At 42.5% G+C, this 25017-nt stretch overlaps 1 long non-coding RNA gene across 1 annotated transcript in view; it reads right to left on the reverse strand.

Annotated features, from left to right (window-relative positions):
- Window positions 1–667: 667 nt before the first annotated feature.
- LOC121482771 overlaps window positions 668–25017 on the reverse strand; it is a 37847-nt gene continuing 13497 nt past the window's right edge. Inside the window, exons 4-6 of the long non-coding RNA XR_005985621.1 lie at window positions 1915–2066; window positions 1623–1774; window positions 668–701 (exon numbers count right to left, since the gene is read on the reverse strand). This is a non-coding gene — a long non-coding RNA (uncharacterized LOC121482771). The remainder of the gene's footprint in view (window positions 702–1622; window positions 1775–1914; window positions 2067–25017) is intronic.

Raw genomic sequence — 25017 nt, forward strand, 5'->3', positions numbered from 1 at the left:
CATTCCCTATGGACTAGGGATTTTGGAATAGCCTACCTGGGTAGTTGTGGCTCAGGGTTTTCTGTGAGGCTGGCATCAAGATGCCTACGAGGGCTGTGGTCATCTGAAGGCTTGAGGCCGGGCAGGAAAATCCAATTCCAAGGTGGTGTGTGGACAGAGCTGGCAATTCGGTGATGGGTGTTGTCAAGAAGTGTCAGTTCTTCACAAAGACTTCCTCACCAGTCAGATGTGTTCACATCACAGGACAACTGTCTTCCCCAGAGCGAGTGGCCCAAGAGCCATGGCCATGCCTTCTGTGACCCATCCTCCAAAGTAACAAGCCCCCCTCATTTCCCTGATACTCTGTTAGTCCTAATACCAGACTGGTCCGTCCTCATCAACGTGGGGGCAACTACACAGAATGTGACTATCAAAAGGGAAGAACCATTGGGTGCCATCTTGGAAGCTGGCCACCTCACGGTTTCCCAGAAAAGAATGAGAGAATTGCCAGAAACCTCTGGTCGCGCGGGAACCTTGAGGGGAAGAGTAAGGTCAAGAGCCAGTCTTGAGGGACGGCTGGGTGGCTCCAAGGTTGAGCGTCTGCCTTCAGCTGCGGCCGTGACTCCAGGATCCCAGGATCGAGTCCCGCATCAGGTTCCTCCTTGGGAGCCTGCTTCTCCGTCTGCCTGTGTCTCTGCCTCTCTCTCTCTCTCTCTGTGTGTCTGTGAGGAATAAATAAAATCTTAAAAAAAAAAAAAAAAAAGAGCAAGCCTGGGGCTTCGAAAGTGGCTCACCAGGATGACCGCCAGCCCAAGCGGGAGCCCCCAAAGGCGCACACGAGGGAAGGAAGGCCGCGAAGGCCCGCCAACGCCCCAGTCAGTGGCGGAGACGGCTGCAGACGGCGGGCCAGAGACGCGCCTGGAGTCACGGAGGGGCCGGGAGGCCGCAGCACGAGCGCAGGGCGGCGTCGGGGCTGCCCGGGGGTCCGCGCAGGTCACGCGCCTTCCCCGGAGCTTCACTGCGGCGCAACCGGACCCGCGCCGAGCCACAGCGCCTTCCGGCCTGGACGCAGGCTCTCCGCCCGGAGCGCTCCAGCCGCCGCCACGCGGGTGTGAAAGCAGAAGGCTGCCCTGAGGCGACGCCCCACCACAGGCCATCAGGCCCGGGGCGCGGGGCGGCTCGCGGATGGGGCCGGCGCCCCTAAGAGCCCCGTGCTGTGGGGGCCCGCAGCCTCGTCTCTCACATGCGCGTCTGGAAAGCCGGGGCGCGCCACGTGAGGCTGCAGCCCGCCGCCGCCTGAGGGCGGCACAGGACGGGAGTCTCCAGGCACAGCCACACGGAGTCCTCTACTTCCGCGCCCATCGCGCCCTCGGCGTCCGGGAGCGTCGGAGGACTCGGCTCCGCCCTCGCGGTGGGGCCACCGCGCACAGGTGGAGCCCCCAGGGCAGCGCCGCCCTCCCGCACGCGGGAAGCCCTGGAGGCGTCTGGGAGTCCGCGGCCGCGGTGGCTGCCGGGGAGTGCGGGGGTGGGTGGGGCCGCGCCGCCGCTGAGGCTGCCGGGAGCTGAGCGGTGGGCGGGGCGAGGCGGAGCAGCCACGCCCACAGGCTGGTTCCTGACCGCACGTGGAGCGGGAGGCTTGCTACCTGGGCCTGCGGGCACCTGCTGCCTCTCACGTCACCGCGGTCCGCTCGCCGGCACTGGCTGGTGTCCACGGAAGCGCGGCCCGTGCTCACATTCTCCGGATTTGCATTGCTTTGGGCCACACGGTCGCCGACACTCAAGGAAGACACGGAATCTGTGTTGGAGGCACAGGTAGAAGGAAGAGGTTAGCGTGCACATCCTCTGTCCCCTGCACCACGAAAGCAACAAACTTCCGTGGAGGGGCCTAGAACATTCCCATGCATGTCCAATTGCCCAAAGAGAGGGAAGACCAACCTCAGCTACAAGACAGGTGGACAACAGAGAGGATTCGCCATATACCAGAGTCTTCCACAAAACCCTCATCCGTCTCTTTTTTAGGACACGTGGCTTTCTCAATGATACATCAGGGCAACTCCCCCTGGAGCATATTTTCCAGAACAGTAGTTCTTCAAGATCCATCATGGGGAAGAAAAAAAAAATGAAGATTTTATGGGGAAAAAAAAGGTTAACATTTCCCCCCATTTGACATGCACAGAGCAAAATGTTAAAAACAAAAAACAAAACAGGCTCTAAGAAAACTTTTGACTCCATGTAGCACATACTAAGTGTTCTAGACTCCATCTCCTCCTTGACTCTTAGGAAGAGAAGGCTGACTTAGTTGACCACATAATGTGCTCTGTTAAAATACCCATCTTTCTGGAAGCTGCAGGTAGCCTTGGGATATCCTTCCAGCAAATGAAACCTAAGTAGGAGACTCCTAAAGACTCTGGAAAAAGTTTAGGTTTCCTGATGAAGGCATCTTTCCTCTCACCATCTCTCCTTCCCTCCATCCTTCCTGACATTCTTCCTTTCACCCCTCCATCCCGCCTTCCCTCCATGCCTCCTTTCTTCTTTGAGCCTAGAGCATACACATTTGGGGAAGCCATTGTGCAAGTAGGAGGCAATGAGCATGAGGATTAAAAGTACAAGCTGAAGACAACAGAGGAAGAAGACAGTCTGGGATGCTGGGGAGAGTGTGAAGTCACTGCAGCAGCCTTGGACTATGTCTGGATCTTTTGTAATGTGAGAAGAAATTAATTCCTGCTTGGTTAAAACTGTGAGTCAACTTTGTCACATGCAGCCAAATCCCACCATCACTGATACGATTAGCCCGGTATTGCCCAAACTTATTTGGACACAGAAACTCTTTTTCCTTGTAGAATCATTAACCACATCCCACAGAACTGTTTTTCTGTCAAGCATATTTTAGGAAAGAGTGACCTAGTAGCATTAGAGCAGATTGAAGTGGGAGAAGGAGGGCAGCTCCCCACCATGATGTTATAAGAGCTGATGTGCTGCTCCTTGGGTGGTGGAGGGGGTACCAGGGAGAAGAGAGTGTGTTTTAATGGAATGTTACCATAATTGAAAATAACTCAAAGAATGAGAATCAGAAATCCTGGAAGCATTACGTCAAAAGTGTATTAGTCACCTTTATCTTCAGAACACAAATATGTTCAATATTATGCCCCACTGTGAAATTTATAATGTAGTTTTCATTACTAATTTGCATTACTTGGACAAGAGTTATAATTTAAAACATCTTCCACGAATGAAATATACTTCCCAGCTGGTTGCTACTCCTGCCTTCTTCCACCTACAGTAATTCAAAATAAGCACCAGCTCTTTATGATTATTATTTTATAAATTCCAATGGCATGTAGGTCTGGGAGAGGCAGTGTGCATTTGCTGAGAAGAAAATTAGAGCTTCAGCACTATCCCAGAGCTGTGCTGTCCAAGAGGGTAGCCACTGGCCACATGCAGGTATTGAATATTTAAAACCTGACTAACCTGAATTGAGAGGTGCAGTAATTCTTACAGAATTTGGAAGATTTGGTATGAAAAAAAGAATGTAAAATACCCATTAGTAACTAATTTTTTTTAAAGATTTTATGTATGTATGTATGTATTTGACAGAGAGAGCACTCAAGCAGGGGCAGCAGCAGAGGGATGGGGGAAGCAGGCTCCCGGATGAGCAGGGAGCCCTATGTGGGACTCCATCCCAGGACCCTGACATCATGATCTGAGCCGGAGGGAGATGCTTAACCGACTGAGTCACCCAAGTGCCTCAGTAGCTTATTTATTTATTTATTATGTGCTGAAATGATACTATTTTTGATGTATTGGAGCAGTTGCACATTATTGAAATTAATTTCGTCAGTTTTTTAATCACATTTTTTAATTGACACAGCTAGAAAAAAATCTAAAGTTACCACTATGGCTGGCATTATATTTCTATTAGATAGATGTGTTCTAGACACTCTTTTCCCTTTACTGTATTGTGACCTTTTTGAGGGAGGCTTTGGGCTTCAATTTCCCCACCGATAGGGGGCGTGATTGCTCCCAGTTTTAGATCTATGAACTGTAAAAGTTGTGCATGTCCTCTTTCCCTTTTTTGTCTCTTAAGGAAAACAGTCACTTGGATATTTTCCTGGGGAGAACACTGAGCTCAGAGTGAGAAAGCCTGGTTTGAGTCCTGTTTCTGCTGCCACTCCCTGGCCAGTGACCTTGGGCAAGTTGCTAATCATTTCGTATCAGTTTCACATGGAAAGAACCCATATTTGAAGTGTTTTAAAGAAAATCCTACCTGAATGTGAAGCTGGTTCTCAGTAGACACATGGTTATCTTGAAAGCAAGCATGTTTATTTATAGACAGAGAAAACAGTACATAGGAAGAAGTGTTTTAAATAATGGAGGAACATTTTATCAGCTTGCAGCCCACAACCTTCTATACTTCAGTATAGAAGTATATAAAATGCCTCCCACAATGTCCACATTAGTTTTTTTCTTTTTTTCTTTTTTTCACGTTAGTTATTTTCAATCATTCTGCTGAAGGCTGAAGCGATTAGCACTTAGGTTCCCAGCAGGAAAGGAATCTCAGTAAGACAACAAATATGTGTCAGGTGCTATTCAGGAACTGAGAATACAGCTGGAAAACAAAAAGTCAGACAGGACTCCTTCCTCTCATGGTGCTTATTTTCCTATTTTCCAGAACTTGCAGCATCATACAGATATGTGCCATGGCAGTGAGAAACAAAAGCAGCAGGCACAATAGGTTCGCAGGTGTCAAAGTTTCTATAAACACAACTGAAAGTTCCTCTCTGTTAAAGTGAGAACTTTTGAGAGATTACATGCAAAATGTCTAAGAATTCTGCAATGAGTTTAAGTCCTGTGATGCAAGTAAGTGGCAAGTCAGGGGTGGATAAGTATAGGATGTCTAAGAAGACAAAACAGGTCAGATGACAAAAGACACTCAGAGCGATGCTAGATGCCAAATGAGAGGAAAGTCTGGGGATCTGAAGCAGAGAGCATAGGTAGGGCCTGGAGCAATTTCCTGAACTTTGGCTTTAGGCTTTCAGACCTTGGGAAGCAGTGTGCCCGACAACCAAACTTTGAGGTTCATCTCAGGAACCAACAGGTCACATGAAAAGCCACTCTCTTGCTATAACTGGGTAGTCTTCCTAAAATTATTTTTTAATATTTTATTTATTTATTCATGAGAGACAGAGAGAGAGAGAGGCAGAGACACAGGCAGAGGGAGGAGCAGGCTCCATGCAGGGAGCCTGATGTGGGACTCGATCCAGGGACTCCAGGATCCCGAAGGAATCCTGGGCCGAAGGCAGCCGCTAAACCGCTGAGCCACCAGGGATCCCTCTTCCTAAAATTCTTTATGCATTTATACTTTATCTGTTATTACACTACTAGCAGTGTAGGTACTGTCACCATTCATGTCACTCAAGGAATCACTCTCTTGTGTCTATAAAGAATCAAGTTAGAATCATTGCCTCATATATTTTATAGAATACTGGCTCCTGGGCCGGATGTCATCAGACACATGCAGTTTCCTGACCACTTGGAAGTAGAATGGTGTCCAGACAAGCCGTTTCCTGATCTCATTTCTTCATTCATTCAACACATATGTATTGCATGTCTATGTTATGGGTTCAGTTGTGTCTCCTCAGAATTCATATGTTGAAATCCTAACCCCCAGGACCACAGAATGTGACTGTATTTGGAAATAGGTCCATTTCAGATGTAATTAGTTAAGGGAGGATGAGGCCATCTGAGGGTGGGGGAGGTTAATCCAATATGACTGGTGTATTTATAAAAGGGAGAAATTTGGAGACAGACTCACACACAGGGAGAACACCATGGGAAGATTGGAGTCCTGCCACAAGCCAAGCAACTACCAGATGCTAGGAGAGAGGCCTAGAACAGAGTCTTCCCTAGAGCCTTGAGAGGGAGCCTGGCCCTGCCAACACCTTGATCTCAGACTTCCAGCCTCCAGAACTATGAGATAATCAATTTCTGTTGTCTAACCCACCCAGTGTGGGGTGCCTTCTGCAGCAGTCCTCACCGACTAACACAGCCTGCTGAGTGCCAGGTCCTGCTCTGACTGCTGAAGCAGCCTCACGGGTCCTTGCCCCACAAAGCATAAGTACTGGACAGCTGAGATAGAAGTAAGATGACTTCAGATGGTGACCCAGGACAGCCCTTACACATTATAGATTCTTTATTTTACTGCTCACAAAACTGTCCACACCTATAGACTTAAATCAAATATAAATAGCTGTGGTGCTAGTATCTATTCCATTCCAGGGATAAATGGCCAATGGGTATTCAGAATCTCCTATTACAGAACTTCATACTTACAGTTCAATCCTACTTCCATTTTTCTTCCTTGATGCACATGGTAGGATGCTTTTTAATCAGCGATATTTCTCCTATATTCCTTCTATGTAATATAAACTTATATCTTTGCAGTACAAGTCCATAAAACCTTACCTGACATAAAGCCTACTAAGACAGGTTGAGAAAAAGAAGTCTTTGCATTGGATATCATTGGGAATTTTTTTTTAAACTTTAACAAGAGTAGACAATTATATGAATGGAAAGTTAAAGTAGGAAGTTGGGATGATTTATGGGCCACTATGCTGGCAACCCCAAAAGAAATGTACCAAGGTGTATGTTATATAATCTAATAAATAGATAAAAGATATTATCATGAAACTAGAGAATGGGTTGCCTGGGTGAAGATGCTTGGGTAGTCTTTTATGACTTAATCTGAACATAAAACTGTAAAATTTGTAATATAGTCAATGTCAAACTGAAAAAAAATTTTTTGATATGGTTTGACCATTCATATTTTCCTATTGCCTGAAATACTTCTTAGCCAGAAAAAAAAAAAAAAGTTTTCTGTGTATGTTGATAGATACCAGAGAGATGATAATGATAGATAGATAGATAGATAGATAGATAGATAGATAGATAGATAGTAGATAGATAGATAGAAAGAATGATAGATATGGAGAGATACATATAATTGTATCCTCAGAAGTAAGGTGGAGAAACCTGAATTTCCTAATCAGTTAGGTTTCCTTTTTTTTTTTTCCAGTTAGTTTTTCAAACTGTCTTCCTCAAATCCTAATGTGCATGTGCCTCTTTCCTCTGGTGGAGCATTTGTCCTTTTTTTTTTTTTTTTAACGATTTAATTTATTTATTTACTGCAGACAGAGAGACAGAGAGCATGAGAGAGGAGGAGAAGCAGAGGGAAAAGCAGGCTCCCAACTGAGCAGGGAGCCCAATGTAGGGCTCGATCCCAGGACCTTGGGATCATGACCTGAGCTGAAGGCAGAAGCTTAACCAACTGAGCTACGTAGGCATCATTTTTTCAGGACAAGTCTTCATTGTTTTTCATGGTATAGAGCTCTCCCAGCACTGTAGACACTTGGCATCCGTGGACCCTGCCCACTGTACCTTCAAACCTTCAGTCATTAGGATGGCAAAAACCCCTCCCTGCACACTTCTGACTTCTCATCTTGACCAGTGGTTATCAACAAGCTGCCATCAGGTTTCCAATCTGCCTAGAGCTGCCCTGTTTGATGTTGCAGAAATATCTGGATTGGGTAGCATTGCATAAAAATGCATTGTTTTCTGGGCACCTGGGTAGCCTAGTTAGTTGAGTGTTTGACTCTTGGTTTCAGCTCAGATCATGATCTCACAGTTGTGGGACTGGGCCGAATGTCTGGCTCTGCACTCAGCATGGAGTCTGCTTGAGATTCCCTCTCTCCCTCTGCCCTTCCCCCAGCTCATGCCATAAATCAATCAGTCTGTCTTTTCAAAAAAATGCACTGTCTTTCCATCAGCAGTGCACCAAAATGCCTGGCCCTCTTGAATAACCAGAATATTTGCTAGAAACTAGGCACACCTTTACACATGGCCAGTCTAGAGGACTGTTACCTCCCCTCCACTGCAAATGGTTACTTCCATCTTTATGGCACCTTTGTGGCCATTAGCACATCTAGTTGGACACCTAATTCCCAGATTCTGCCTTGAGCATGACAGTTGATGCCTGAGTCCCCAGAGGTGTGATGGACTTCTCTGAGATGGGGCCTGGGCAACAGGACTTTTTAAAGCCCCCCAGATGATTAGAAAGTGCAGCCAAGGCTGAGAACTCTGTTCAAAGTGTGTTCTGTGAGTCTGGTTAGTCCAAGGGTCCATGAACAGACAGCATCAGCATCCCCCCAGGGACCTATTGGAAATGCAGAGCCTCAGGTCCTGGCCCTGAGGAGGCTGTAATGAGACCCCGTGATGATCTGTAAGCCCCTTCCCTGAGTAAAGTAGATATTCCAGTGATTTCAAACAGCACCTCCACGTGGATAACTGCCAGGAAAGCCTTCCCTGATACTGTATACTGTGTTTATACTATGATTACATAAAACTGCCTTGACTTTCCATACAGGCTTCCTGCCGGTTCTGAGTTAGGGAGTTTTGCTTATAATTTGGAGTCTGCAGGTTTTCTCCATTTCCCGTATTCACTGCAAATATGTCTTGTAGTCTTGTTTTCCTTGTAGCTGTCTAGGAGACAATTCAAAACTAATCTGCCAGCACGTTCCTACAAAAACAAAAATCACTTCTTTGGACTTTAAAAAAAATTATGATTTATTATCTCTGTTCTGTGTTTTTTCTCTTACTGGAACTGCCATTGTTTATATATTGGACATCCTAGAGTGGTCTTTCTAATTTTCTTATCCTTTCCTGTTATCCATTTCCTTGTCTTTTTTCTCTACTTTTTGGAGATGTCTTTAATTTCATTTTCGGTAGTAAGCTCTTTCTGTGTTTACCCATATGCCCTTGGCACATAAATTTTCATGTCTCCAAGGCTGTCTTCCAACTGCCAACACCTAACAACTGTCAGCCTGGGGACTTTCTATGGCGACAGTATTCCACTGGGCTCTTATGACCAGCAAGCTATAAATACTGAAGAATTATTCTGCCTTGGGAACAGCCTCCAACTAATAACTGGTTGACTTTTCCCACTCAGCATATTTCCTTGGAGATACATCCACATTGCTGTGATTAACAATAGTCTGTTCCTTTTTATTGCCTAGTACTATTCCATTGTATGGATGGATAACAGTTGGCTTAACCATTCACCTTATTGAAGGATGCTGGAAGTGTCCAAACTGTTTCCAGTTTGTAACTATTACAAATGAAGCTTACATGAATATTCATATGTGGATCTTTGCATGCACATAAATTTAATCTGTCGGGGATAAAAGCCCACATGGGCGATGACTGGGTCATGCAATATTTTATTTGCATGTTTTGTGCTGCCTGGTTCTTAAACTAGAGAGCTTTTGGACTTCACCCAATAGCAATGGAAACTGTTTGTGAACTTTTGGGCAGATAGGATGCAATCAGACTATTACTATATGAAAAGGAGCAACCTCATGCAATATGGAAACTAAATTGAATATGAAGAATCCAAGCAACACTGTAATCATGAGTAGAAAGATAAAGGGCATGAACAGAAAAGAGTGAGTGAGAGTAGACAGGAGACATGGATCAAGGGGGCAAAGTTCTTTGGAATCTTTCAGGGTTAATTCCATAGTTGGAAAAGGATACCCTTGTAAAATATGACCCTCTGGACTTCTTTAATCCCTAAGAGGATATTTGAGGAGAAATATAAACAAAGCAAAGCAGAAGAGAAACTTGTGCTTAAATTTATTTTTAATTAATGTGTCCATTTAACATTAAAAACTATTCCTATAAACAAAACTATGGCTTAAATAACAGCTGAGAGGAAAATCTCCACCTCATTTTTTTCCTGTCTGCAGCCTCTATGTACTGCTTTTAATAAAATAAAACATGATGTGCTTCTGTGGGTAAATTATGATTTTCCCCTAATATATTCTAATTCAAACTATTTTCAGAGCCCAATCTGAAAATTGCTCCCATATCTATAAAAAGCACATGTATTTTGAGAAATAAAAGATGAGAAACAAGAAGAAAAAGATACTTTAAAAAAAAAATTCTGCAGCCTGTCTGGTTACAGCTTGAGCCAAGAATCTGATGTCCTGAGAAAATAATTCTTTCCGACAGTTTTAGAAAAGGAAGAACCCAGATAAAAATAAGCCTCTAGCAAATGGAGCCTGGACAAGAATCCATCCCAAAAAAAATCTAATTAAAAATATATCACTTGCATATCTTATTTTGGGTACCTTAAAAACAAATTGTTATTAAATCCTTTCAAAGAATTGTCCGTCTTTTTCATAACCCCCTATCTCTGTAGTTTATTCTTGCAGTGGTAAAGTTGGGGGTGGGTAATGGCTTATTTTGTTTTGTTCCATTTTGTTTCCTTCATGACCAATCCTGAGAGGTGGAAAGCAGCCCCACCATTCCATTTTTCAAATTTGAGTGTTTAGGAAAGCCAGTTTCAATAAAGAAGAAAAACCAAGCAAAACAAACAAGGAAACAGAAAACCTACAAAGATACATGTGCAAAACTCAGTTTTGTAAAGCCAGGGAGATGACACCATTGATGAAATTTGGTGACAAAACAACTATGAGTAGCCCAAATCAAAGACACTGTGGACTCCTGAATCTGGATATTGTTTTCCCTATATGAATCTTTTTCCCCAACTGCCTCTTTCTCTAGCTGTCCCTCTGTTCTACACAAGGAATGCAGGGTTCTGTCCCAAGGATGACTTTAATGAGATGTTAGGCCAAGCCTCACGTGAAGGAGCCACCTCAAAACTCTGAAGCCACTTCTCATGAGGCTGTATCAGAAGCATCTCCTAAAACACTTTGGGGTTTCCTGCCATATTTAAAGACCTCAACAAACTCCTTTCAATGCTCCCAATAGTGGAGAGACTTTAAGGAATCAGATACACATCAGAGTCCTCTAACTCGCTTGTAAATCCTGATTTTCCCAGGTTCTTTTCCATATGAACATGTTCATTATTGAACCACAGCACATACAAGTGTATTCCGTGCCTAATGACCTGTTGACTTGAATTACCATTATAGGTATTAAGGTCCTTATGTATGCATAACTTCCAGCCAAGCAAAGGAGAAAAAAGAATATTCCTAGCTTAAGAATGATTGCATACATGAAAGCTTTTAAATCTTTATCCATTAAAGAAGGAAGTGTCTTTAAAATCACTCTTTTGTTCAAAAGTAGAGCTCATTTATGGTTCTCAAATTTGCTGTATTTGAATTCCTTTTTTTGAATCTTAAAACATTTTTCTCTGTATGTTTAAGTAGATCATGTCCAGTACTAGCATTTTACTAAGCACATTCTCCAATGTTGGTTAAAACATGTAAGTATTCGCACCATGGTAGCCAGTCTCCAAAATGGCCCCCAATGATGATCACCAACCAGAATTCATACCCTTGCATAGTTCACTCCCACACTACACCAACAGAATATAGCAGAAATGATAGTGTGTGATTTACCACCCTAAGCCATAAAAGGCATCAATGCTTTTACTTTGGTCGTTTGCATCACCCATTTTGTGAAATGCCACGCACCATGCTGTGAGGATATTCAAGCACCATGTGAAGAGGCTATGTAGAAAGGGATTAACTTGTCAGGCAATTGAGGGAGCTGCCTTGAAAGTGGATCCCAGTCCCAGTTAAGCCTTCTGATGACTGCAGCCCTGGTCAACAGCTGACCACAGCCTCCTGAGAGAATCAGAGCCACAACCACTCAGCTAAGCCACTCCCAAATTCCTGATCCTTAGAAACCCAAGAGATAAGAAATGATTACCATTGTTTTAAGCCTGCTACATTTGGGGGGTAATTTGTTACAAGGCATAGTAATTTGAACACACATATCTATACGTAAAGAACATTGATTACTCAGAAAAGGACTCAACTCCAATTGGAAAAAAATTTCTCAAGATGTCAAGCCTTCCAGCAGATTATTCAGTGGATCAGATAAAACACTTTTTTTACTGACAGTCTTTAAAGTATCACAAACCAAACATGAATATTTTGCACGTCAATTAAATTTTTTTCTTTTTAGAACCACTGCACCTCTTCCTACAAATTCCTTTTTCTGATTATACTCTGATAAAAGGAGTAGAGATGGTCTCTGTGGCTCTCCAAAATTTTCCATGAATGTCTACATAGAGTTGCCAGCAACCCATGTGAGTTATGAAGTTACATGATATATAATCCAATTGACAAAAAATATTAATCAAACTGAGACTGGGTTGAGTAGGATTTAAATTTTTTGACAAAAGAAAGCTTCATAACTTAATTGAATTTGAGGGGATATATTGAGATAAAATTTTAAATGGTCTATCAAATATTTGCATTGAAGAAGGGTTAAATTCATGTTTTTTCTTTACTCTGTGCATGTAATGGACTGAACATTAAGAGGCGCAGTATGAATAAAACTATACTGGAAATGCCAAGCCCTCTGATTTTTAAGAAATAAATTATTTCTCTCTTTATAGAGTCCTACCAACCACACTTGCTGTACCTTGCTACATGCTTCCAATCTTGCTACATCTATGCCAAGATGAAATTCTTAACACATTAGCCAATGTCTTTTAGCCAAATGTATCAAATTGTATTCATGGAATCAAATGTATGAGAGCTCACAGATAAGTGGAATAACTCAGTTCATGAAATTATATGGGCAAATCCAATATTCAGATGGCCTCTAAAGGGAACACAGCCTGTCATGCACAATAAAATTTAAAACAAAAATTAAGAAGGTTCTCCCACTGTAGCAGGGAGTTTCCCAAGCGTGGAAAACTGCCTTCTGTATTCTGGGTAATTACCCAAAATATAAAATGTCTATTTAATAGTCCTTTCTTCAGCCAGATATTTCTCTACCCACAAACATCACCTTCTCATCCCCAAATCCACTCTCTAATTTTATAAGGAAATATCCTGGGGCAGGGGAGAATGGGGATAAAAGGAAGAAAATTTAGTCAGTAGCTATCCTGCTTCCTGTGTTTCTGGATTTTATTCTTTACATTATGGAAAAAGAAATGGCACAAATTGGCTTTTTGATTGCTCCTTTTTTTCCCCCCATGTTTACTGAGTACTTTTCCAAAAATGTTTGTTTATTTATTTATTTATTTATTTATTTATTTATTTATCTATTTATGAGAGAGAACGAGTGTGAAGGGCAGAGGAAGAGAGAATCCCAAGCAGACTCTGTGCTGAGTGCAGAGTCCAGCAAGCAATGGGCTCAGTCTCATAACCCTGAGATCATGACCTGAGCTGAAACCAAGAATCAGATGCTTAACCAAAAGTGCCACCAGGCACCCCTACTGAACACTTTCTGTGATGTTGCTGATCTAAGCATTCAACTGTACCATTAGTATTACTCATTTAATCCCCAGTAATCATGTGGGTCATCCTGCCTTTCCCAATGAGAAAACTGACTCTGAGTAAAGAAAGTCTGCCCCACCCATACCAGTGGTCTGAGGCAGGACAGGGATTCAAAACTGTGAAGTCTGAGACCAGAGCCTACCCTTAACCACACCTCTATATCCATGGTCATTTTAATGAATAAAACAAGCCACCAAAGACACCTGTTTTCAGTGGCTTTATAACAAGTTGTTCTATCATCTATTCTATTCTCTGGGGTAGAACAGAGAAGAATTCGCATGAAACCTGGGAATCCCCTTCATGGGTGCTGTATACCTTACAGAGAGTCCCTCAGACATTCCAGAAACCTAACAAAGATGGCAGTGACACTGCTACATGTGATCAATATACAAAGAAGTATATCAAAAGGGGTTTCTCGTGACTTAGAAGACTGTAATAAAAAACCCAAGTACTTGTCTAATTCAACTACTGCAAGAGATTCTCAAAGCAGAGTGCCTTTTAAGGAAGTTTGTATAGTCAGAGATTTGGATTGATGGATCAATGTCAAATCAAGCATCATCAAGACAGACTTAGTTGTTTCAGTCCTTTGTATTTCAGCATTACATATTATAATGTGCATGTTCTTGACCAGTTTTCAGAAGAAAGACACACAGTGGCCAATTCAAAATTAGAAATGAGGCACCTGTGTGGCTCCATCTGTGAAGCATCTGCCTTCAGTGTAGGTCATGATCCCACCGTTCTGATATTGAATCCCACACTGGGCTCCCTGCTCAGCATGAAGTCTGCTTCTCCCTTTCCTCTCCCCACTCCTGCACACAAATGTCTGCAGGACATTTATTTGTCTCAAATAAATAAATAAAATCTTTTTAAAAATTGTTTTAAGAAATTAGAATCAGTTCCTATAATATAAATCAATCCATGGAAATTGGTAGCAAATACATACCTAGGGAAAACTTAGCAATTTGGGGATCCCTGGGTGGCTCAGCAGTTTAGCGCCTGCCTTTGGCCCAGGGCGCGATCCTGGAGTCCCGGGATCGAGTCCCACATCGGGCTCCCGGCATGGAGCCTGCTTCTCCCTCCTCCTGTGTCTCTGCCTCTCTCTCTCTCTCTCTCTCTCTCTCTCTCTCTCTCATAAATAAATAAATAAATAAATAAATAAATAAATAAATAAATCTTTAAAAAAAAAAGAAAACTTAGCAATTTGTATATGGGAAAAGGGAGCTTACTTTGCTAATGGCCAGCTATCTGCTGGAAACTCATATGGTTGTGGAAGAGTAAACACTAAGTTCATTTCCTTTTGTGCCAGGGACTTAGCAATTCATTACTAGAAAGATTTATAAAAACTCACAGAGAAAAGAATTCTAGTGAATGTAAGGAGTTAAAGTGATTGCTGAAGAAATATCAAATCATCAATCTGCTGTATGGATGAGGGAATCTGAGTGAGATCCATACACCTAAGCATAATATAGACAATTCCTGAACTTCTTGCCAAGGTGAAGCACCCTTAGGTGAATAACAATAATGATGATGATGATATTTTTAAAAATATCATCTGGGTTTTATGTACGTTCCTTGAAAAAATTACTTCCTAAGATATCGTCACCAGATAATATTTAATAGAGCATTCCAGGGATCCCTGGGTGGCGCAGCGGTTTGGTGCCTGCCTTTGGCCCAGGGCGCGATCCTGGAGACCCGGGATCGAATCCCACATCAGGCTCCCGGTGCATGGAGCCTGCTTCTCCCTCTGCCTGTGTCTCTGCCTCTCTCTCTCACTGTGTTCCTATCATAAATAAATAAAAATTTAAAAAAAAATAGAGCATTCCAGCAGATTTTGACCTGTTTTTTTCCCCAAGATATCTTGTCTAGTATGCAAAAATTTATTTTGGAATCTTAAAAACAAAAGTTAAAGTTGAGTCTTTAAAGAGCGTAATGCAGTTAATCTCATTCTTAAAATTATGACTCTAAAGGCTAGACAAGTTGCCTGCATTATCCAAGGCCCTACCTTTATTTTGTTCAAGTCTTTGTCGATTCACGCAGCCAATGCAACATAAGCCAACAGTCATCCTGAGCAATGGTGTAGGTACTCAGCCTACACAGGTTGTATCACTATTAGTCAATGGCAAAGCTAGTATTTAGAACCAGATCTTCTTACTTCAAGTCAAAGATGTACAGAAAAAACAAAATGGTACCTATGTCCACTAGAGCTAGTAACCAGACTGTCAACAGATACAGTCGTCATCCCTGATAACCATGTCTACAGCCAAAGTGCCATCGCCATAGCTGCCATCACAGAGGCCTAACTTACTCTGTCAAGCAAAAGTCCGTAATTTAAAAAATACTTGACAGTGAGTTCTGGGAAAGTAAGTTATGCCTCATTTTCTTCAAACTGATAGTGTGTGGCATAGGAATCAGTTATTGAGACCAGAATATGTGCTTGGTGAAGATTGCTTGAATGAGCTAAGAAAGTTGTGTTAGAAGGTTTCTTTTCTTTCTTTCTTTTTTTTTTTTTAATCCATGATAGACACAGAGAGAGAGAGAGAGAGAGAGAGAGACAGGCAGAGGGAGAAGCAGGCCCCATGCAGGGAGCCCGACATGGGACTTGATCCCAGGATTCCAGGATCACGCCCTGGGATGAAGGCAGGTGCTTAAACCGCTGAGCCACCCAGGCTGCCCTGTGTTAGAAGGTTTCTATGGCAGTTGTTTGTCATTCTGCAGGCACTTTCCTCATCCTTTTTTGCAATGAATTTAGGAAAGGGAGAGGGGCAATGAGACTAATGGCAAAAACAGAGGTAAAATTGGCTGATATTCAGAGATAGAGAACTATCCAAAAACAGGCATACGAGCACTCTTGTTGAGATGCCACCATATTGGTGGAATTTGGAATATCAATAGATGAGAAGCTGGAGGCAGACAGAGAAGGGAACACACTAATGCCAGAGTCAGAGACATTGCTGATCGCTGCACATGAGGGCCTTACACACTAAAAAAGTTAGACCGACACAGGCACACAGAATGCAGACACTAAAGAAACAACTGGTGTGTCTAACCTGCTCATTCCAGCCAGGACTCAGAGCGTCCCTACTCATTATTGGCATCCATATTAAGACAAATAGGAAGAAATGAGGCTAAAAAAATAGCACTCACAACAATTCAATACCACATTGAATACATGTAATGTTGATGCATTTCATACCCGCTCTTCATGAACAGAAATTATACCTTCGTTTGTCACCAGGTGTTTTTTTTTTTTAGCATCCCTTCCCTGCATGCACTCTTTCAATTGGAAAGCTCCTAATGTGCACAGATCAGCAATACCTATGAATGGAAACACGTGTTGGGAGTAAAGAAAAATAACAGGTGGATGAGAAAATTAAATTAGACATCTTGGAGAATAAAAAAAAAAGTCATTGAAATTCAAAGACAGAATCTGCTCTTGCAGAACACAGCCAAGAAAAGAAATTGCAGTAAGATATTGGCATCAAGGAATCTACCACAACGAGGAAGTAAGGAGTTAAAAAGTAGTTTAAGCAAAGGAATATCGAGAGGGTCCAACAGTTATCAAACTAGAATTCTAACAGAAGGAAAAGGAAAGTCTTTCACAGCCCAGATCATTCCTGAATCATCCTGGAAACCTTTCACAGATCAACAAATTTCTTGAAGTGAATCAATGGGAATTTGTAACTGGGTTTCCACGTTTCTCTGCCCTCCTCCTAATTGACTGACCTCTACATAACTCCTTAGAATTTGCAAAGCTTTCTTCACTTAGGGTCTCAATTATCCTCTCAACACCCTTGTGACATGGGTATCATTAAACTCCTTTCTCATATGAGAAAACTAAAGCTCCCAGGGAAATACAGAAACTTACCCACAATCCCACAGCTAGAAAAGAACAGAGCCAGGGTGAGTGCAATGGCACTGAAATATGTCCACAATTTTTTAAACATATTTCTCTCTTCAAAAGGTGGAGCCTAGGGATCCCTGGGTGGCTCAGCGGTTTGGCACCTGCCTTTGGCCCAGGGCGTGATCCTGGAGTCCCCGGATCGGGTCCTGTATCAGGCTCCCTGCATGGAGCCTGCTTCTGCCTCTGCCTGTGTCTCTGCCTCTCTCTTTCATTCTGTGTCTCTCATGAATAAATAGATAAAATAAATAAATAAATAAAAATAAATAGATAAAATAAAAAAATTAAAAAAAAGGTGGAGCCTAGTTTCCCTTCCCTTGAGTGTGTGACCAGCTTCCAATAAACAGTAAGTGTGAAATGAACATATAGGATTTTCAAGACAAAGTCATAGAAGGCAATATGGTGTCCATCTTGCTCGCTCTTGGATCACTCACTCTGAGGGAAGGCAACTGCCATGTTGTGATGATACTCCAGCAGCCTATGAAACAAGTCCACTCGGTGAGGAAGAGGCTTTCTGCCAACATAAAGAAAAAAAAACATTCGCCTTCTACCAAAAGCCATGTGAGTGAGCCACCTTGAAACAGACCTTCCAACCTCAATTAAGGCTTTGGATGACTTCAGCCAGGGTTATAATCTCAACTGCAATCTCATGAGACACCTTAAGTCAGAACCACCCAGCTAAATTGCTCCCAAATTCCTACCCCCAGAAACTATAAGATAATAAAATCTTGTTTTAAGCTACCAGGGAGTTTTTTTGTTCTGTAGCCATGGATAACCAATATACCAGGAAATAAACCCAGGAGTCTTAACCCCAAAGCTTGTGCCCTTTTACTTCATACCACTACTTTTTCTATGATTTCTCGTGCAAAATGAAAATATTTTGGCTCCCCCAACTTACATTTCCCTGTCTGTTCAATCTTTCCAATTATGTCTCCTTTTTCTGTGCCTATTTATAGTAGGTCCTGTATTCTTAAAACACTGGTCTCCTCTTATAGACAATAAGAGCCACAAGAACAGGAGATAGACCAGTTTTGGTCACCAGTGCATCCGCAGGACCAAATTTAGTGTTCAGAAAGGAGTAAGTACTCAATAAATATTTTTGGATGAATAAATATCCAAAGCACATAGGATACAACCAATCTGCCACTGGAACTTTATTCTTATTTTATCTTGAACCAAAGCGGAATACATTCTATATCTAAGAAGGAAAAGAGCATTCTGCTGGAGTTACAATTTTTTATTGATCCAAACTCCCCATTAGAAGTGTGTTTCATTCTGATAAAGGAAATACTTTGCAGAACAGGATAAATGACTGTTTTTCAACAACATCCAAAAATCCCCAGGGCATGTAAAAATAAGAATATTTTCCTAATCAAAAGCGTCTTGTTCAATCCTCCATGAGTTCTTTCACTTCCTTTGCAGACTGACTGGAGGTTTTGGGCAGCAGGCCCTCAGACAGGAGTGGCCAGGCTTGCTGCTGACCTCATCCTACCCCCAGCTGCAGACGGGGGGCTGGAAGCATTGCTTACAGACAACATTTTTATGGGCAAGTTATTTGTTCGCACATGAACAGTAAATCAACATGTAGTACTAAGTTGCGATGGCTTTTGATTTTGTGGGAAATGCCTAACCACCCAGATTTTATTTCACAGCCAGGAAAAAACAATGATAATAATGTGTGAGAGGAAGAAAATGCAGGAAACATCTATCAGACATGACTGAAATAAGAAATCCAAGGAATAAATAATGGTGCTAACAGCAACGCAGCTTGATCAAAGACTAGACATTTTTATAGTAACCATTAAGGCAGGATGCAACATTGCATGTACATTTTTAATCCAATCCTCGCTCCTTTCCTTGGCATTTTATCATCTCAACCACTGCTGGGCACTAGTTCTTTCTGCAGTGAGGGAAATGTTATGTGCTATTTAACACAGGACCTACTAGCCATGTGTGGTGACTGAGCACTGGAAATGTGGCTAGCTAGTATGACTGAGAAGTAGATTTTTAATTTCATTTTCATTATTAATTTATTATATTTTATTTTATTATTTTTTATTTATTATTGTTTTATTTTATTTCATTATTTATTATATTTTTATTTTATTATTTTAAAATTTATTGTTTTATTATTATTAATTTATTACTTATTACATTAACTTTAAACTTAGTAAGTTAGATTAAGATTAATAGCCACATGTGTCTGGAAGCTATGGTATCGGGCATACCTTGCTCCAGAACTATTTCCCGCAGTCTTGAAAGAGGGGCACTCTCAAGCTACCGGAGGAGCTTAGGTTGAGACAGGCTGAGCAGCATTACATTTTGCCAAAGACAGCAAGAAACTCAAAACTCAAGAAACTCAAGCTATTTTTAAAAACTTCTAGGGAACCCTACTGTTCCACTATTTTCTGGAGTTTCTTATGATCAGCTCCCAACGTGAGAAGTGAGACAAAGAAGAGCAAAGAAGAAAGCCCACCCAAGTTCTGCAACCAAAGTTCCTGTACCCACAGGGAAAGAGGGTTTAGTCCATTCTACAACAGGAACCACAGCATGTACCTTTGGGGTGAAATGGCAAGGTAAAGCAAAGGGCTTCCTAGAACAGAAATCATTTTTAATTCACAAAGGCGATCTAACTAGAACGCAGCAAAGCCCTCAGAGAGTGAGATTGCCTGAGTGGGATGCTCAGGGAGCATATCAGCTATCTCTCTCATCATTGCCTTCTGTTTAGGGGAGGAAGTCCAAAGTCTGCAACCTGTTGAGGAAGTAGCAGCCAGCCCCTGTCCCAGCCTTCTTCTGATTATGTAGAGGCCTAATTTCTCACTGCTCCCCAATACAGGTCTGACCATGGCCTCCTGGCAGTTCCGTGTCTGTGGCCAGGTACTGTGTTCCTGCTTTCTGCGTGGCTCCTTGACTGCACACCCATCAAAGTGTCCACGGCCCGGCTGGCAAGCAAAAACTCTGCTGACAGGAGTATTCACTGATACAACCATTCAGGAAAACTGTCTAATGGGGGAATCTACTAAAACTGAGCGCTCTCAGTCCCATGTAAATATATATCCAACATGTACATATTTTCACCCAAAGACATCCATTTCAATATTCATAGCAACATTACACAAAGTACCCTGAAACTGGAAACCCCAGGAAACCCCAAAACAACACAGTGGGTAAATTTGGCATATTTATACAGGGGAATACTACGCAGCAATGAAAATGGATGATCTGAAAACACATTTAGCACCAAGGATGCCTCAGGCATCAGGATGGGCTAAAGAAGCTAGACACAAAAGAGTATCATTCTATCATGTCGGAGGGATGCATCATTCAGTGTGTAGAAAGTACAGAAATGAGCCAATTAGTTCAAGCTGTTCAGAAAGGTAGAGGTGGTAGTGACTAAAAAGTGATGGGGGATGAAAGAAGGAACTCCAGAGTGCCTAGAATGTTCATTCTTTCCTTGATCCAAGTGTTGATTTGAGGGGTGTGCTCAGTCATGAAAAGTCAACAAGCTGTACACTGAAGACACATAGTCTTTTCTGAATGTATTCTTTTTTTTTTAAGATTAACAAAAAATATTTTTATTTACCTGGGAGAGAGAGAGCACAAGCAGGGGGAGCAGCAGAGGGAGAAGGAAAAGCAGACTGCCTGATGAGCACAGAGATGAACACAGGGCTCGATCCCAGAACCCTGAGATCATTACTTTAGCAGAAGGCAGATGCTTAACTGATGGAGCCACCCAAGCGCCCCTGGATGTATTCTTCAATAATTTTTTTAAAAAGGTCTATCTAGGGGGAGGGAGCCTGCTTCTCCCTCTGCCTGTGTCTCTGCCTCTCTCTGTGTGTCTATCATGAATAAGTAAGATTTTTTAAAAAATAAAAATAAAAAGCTCTATCCATTCTCAAAGTACAACTCAAATCTCACCACTTCCATGAACCATGAAATATCTTACAGCAATCTTTCATTTTCTCATCATCAAAAAAAAAAAAGGCAAAACAAAAACCCTGCATATTATGTCAGGCGCATACATTTCAGCGTATCAATCAGAATGTAAACACTGTGCTTTTTTAAATCCCCCTTGGTGTTTGGCACAGTATTGGTCACAAAATAAGTATTTCATGAACTCTTGTAAACGACACACATCTTTTCTGCTATTATTCAACATTGCTTAAGTGGCAAAGACAGGTATTATCTCATACTTTTCTGTGAATGTTCAAACAGCTGAGTTCAGTTAAGCACACATTTCCCTGCACATATAAAAATGGAAAACATTGCAACAAAAAAGACTGGAAATTTCCATCCACGCAGCTGTTGCTACACAGTGTCTGTGGTGTAACCTTCTCTTAATGGAACTCACTCCCACAATCCCACACAAGAGAAATTATTTCATTCCATTGCAGTCCCATCTCTGTCCTGGGCAAAGCCGTCAGAAGCAATCAAGGAAGGAGGAAAAGACCCCCCCAAAATGTGATGAAAAGCATGAAAACTATTACAGTGTACCAGACCCAGAATTTGAAAATTCATGGTAAATCCTATTTTTTTTCCAAGTTTCCAAATGACAGTTGACTAATTAGTATGCTTATTCTGTCACTCATAAACTATGAGAACAGAGGACAAGAAAAGTATGAATCCAGAGACTAGTCGTAAATTACAGCAGGAGTGTCTGGACACCCTCCCCGCAAGTGCATAGTAGGAAGGATTCTCGCTGACAAACACTGCCAATTCGGATTAATCAAGGGGAACTCTTTCCTTCACGGCTTATTCCTCACTTCTCCTTTCCTTCCAGCCAAACTCTTGCCACATAGAAAGAGGCTGGCCTCTCAAAATGTTCTTTTTGCTTGGTTTCATCAGCCCTGCAGAAAGAGGGGGAAAAGTAATCTCCGATTTGCAGAAATGAGAGAAAGGAGATTACGGATTTCCTTAGAACTTTCACCTCTGCTCTAAATAAACACTTGCAAATAATCTCCCCATTCCCGTGGTTTCATGGGGGAAGTTCAGTGCGGTTCGGAGAGGGGTAGTGTGACACATTTACAGACACCCAGAGGGAAAGCAGAACAGAACATCCAGCAAGTACCTTCTTTAAAAAGACTCTTATCAAGCTTCCACAGAGCCACAAGTGCTAGATAATGAACAGAGAATCCACAAAATCCAAGAACCAGTCCAGCTAAATCTGTTTGGGGCACTGTGTGTTCGGTGACCTATGACTTTTCACTTGGTAACAGCTACAAACTTCTTTCTTCTTGGCTTGAAGAACTTTCCAGAAACAGTCAAATTTATCGTCTCAGTCGTAAGGAGTGAACTAAAAGCAAAAACTTAGATATGCAGATGCCCCCTCCCTCTTCCCCATCTCCTCAATGTCCCTCTGTCTTCGTCTCCCTCTCCACATCAGACCCTTTGTAGTTCAGGCAACCCCCTAAATATTACTCTCTGGACCCCGGGGAAGAGAGACTGAAGCTGCCCAATGCTTCAGGCCACACAGGGCCCTCTCCCATACCTGGCAGTGTTAGTCTGTTCAACAAGCTCTCTGGGCCTTGGACCAGATCTTTCTCCCTCTCTCTTTTTCTTAAATATTTTATTTAAATTCAATTTGCAAACATATTGTTTAACACCCAGTGCTCATCCCATCAAGTGCCCTCCTTAGTGCCGGTCACCCAGTTACCCCATCCCCCCACCCTCCTGATCTTTCTCTGTAAACAAATGCCCCATCCCCCTCAACTTTAAATCTCCTTGCAGCTCAGCAGGAAAACCAGAAGCATACATACGTCCAAACAAAAACTCATACACAAGTGTTCAAAGCAGCACATTTATATGTCCACCAAAATGCGGACACGAACCAAATGCCCATTAACCGATAAATGCATAAATAAAATGTGGCATATCCGTCCAATGGCATGTTATTCAGCCATAAAAAGGAATGAAGTATGGATTCATGTTGCTGCAGGGATGAAACACTAATCTAAGGGAAAGGCAGCAAACACAAAATCCACATATTGTATGATTCTATTTCTATGAAATATTCTGAATAGGCAAATCTGGAGACAGAAAGTATCTTAGTGGTTGCCAGGAGCTGGGGGCAGAGAGAAATCAGAAGTGACCGCTAATAGGTGCCTTGTTCACATCTCTACAGACCAGCAAGTACTCAGAAAGTACTGGCTTATTTTATCTGCCTCTCCCAACCAGATGCTAGTTCTTTGTGGATGAAGGCTGTATCATTTTCTTGAACCGTCAGCCAGAGAAAGCACTCAATAAACACATGTAAAATGGAACATTTGGATTAGGAGTCTTTGTTCAATATATTTCGAGCAAAGAATAGCAAAGGTTACATGACTTTGGTGTAAATCCTTAGAGCATCTAAAACCTGAATTCTCTCTTGGATGTAATCACCAGGCATTCCCTTAGAGCTCTCATTCATCGGGTTTAGCATTGCCTTGCAAGTTACATTTACAGACATGTTTGCTCCCACAAAGCTGGGGACTTGACTGTCAGTGCATTTTGCTGCATTTACAGTGAAACAGGTCCTGGAACTCTGCACATTTTCTGTCCAGCATTTGTTAAGAAGATATCAAAGCAAACAACTGGCGATTTAGATGCGAAGCAGTGATGTGACTGTTTAGGCGGCAGGTGGTTCAGGGGAAGGTGACCCTGTAGGAAGATCTTGGGATCCCTTCTGTCACCCCCTGCATCGCTGCCGGGAGCAGAAAGAGTTGCAGTCAACCCAACCTCCACAGGCCATGCATCCTTACACACCTGGGAAGCCCACTCCAGGCTGTCCTAACCAATTAATCTACAAAACCCTACTTGAGGGCTGCCAAAATTTCCCCCGTCTTCCTGAAAAGAGATCCTCGTGCTTGCCACAGTAACTGCAGTTAACCCACAAGGCATCGGTTGCCCTTCAGGTGAGACCTTTCTTTCCCTAAATACTCATTTCCAAACACTGGCTTTGCTGCTAGTGATTCCACATTGAGCCATTAGTCATGAAGGCTAATTGTGTCACTCTACGCTTATCTTCAACTGGTTCTCCCATCCCACCCATTCACCCACCAGCAACATCTGCCTATTTCTGGTCAAACCAACACAGTCCTTTCCAGGGCTGTGCCCTAGAAGTTCTCTCTGACTACAACTTGCTCCCTCCCTTGAACCACAGAGCCCTTCATTCAGATCCGTTCAAATGTTGCCTTCTCAGGAAGACCTTCTTTGGCCCATCTCCGTGAAACCTTGCCATTCCACCTTCCATCTGTCTTTATGGTACCTATGGCTATCTAACTAGTGCACATTTGGGTTTTTTGGCTGTAAACCCACTCAAACGTGTGCTTCCTCAGAACATTTTGGTCACTGTGGGTTCTCCTGCCACATTGCAGGTCTGCAGCAAATATCAGGTGAAGGAAGGAGGGAGGGAGAATTTGATTAACAGATTTAGAAATTACAAGGCAGCTCCTGTTTCCAGAGAGCTAAGTAGTAGTATCAAAGCCTCAACCATAGCATAAATGTCTGTATTGGGAGTTTCTATAAGTTTGTAATTCCCTGAATGTTACAGAATGGGGCATCAATTGCAGCTCATCTGGTTACAAACAATAGAAATTCCTTCTCCAGCCAACTTGCATGGTCAAGGAAATTTACCGGAGTATCTGACCATAAGGCTACTGAGAGACAAGGGTTGAATCTGGGTTCAGAGAGTCCTCGTGACCAGGATTGGGTTTTTCTCTCCACTTCTCAGTACTGCCCAGGCAGCCTGAGTTTCGCTTCTACACCAAGTCTCCATATCTGTCATGGGGCCCCAAGGGTGTCAGCCACTCAAAATGCTTCCTCATTCGAATCCAATGAGTGAAGACTCTA

This window comes from Vulpes lagopus, chromosome X (genome assembly GCF_018345385.1).
Source record: "Vulpes lagopus strain Blue_001 chromosome X, ASM1834538v1, whole genome shotgun sequence".
Lineage (NCBI taxonomy): Eukaryota > Metazoa > Chordata > Mammalia > Carnivora > Canidae > Vulpes > Vulpes lagopus.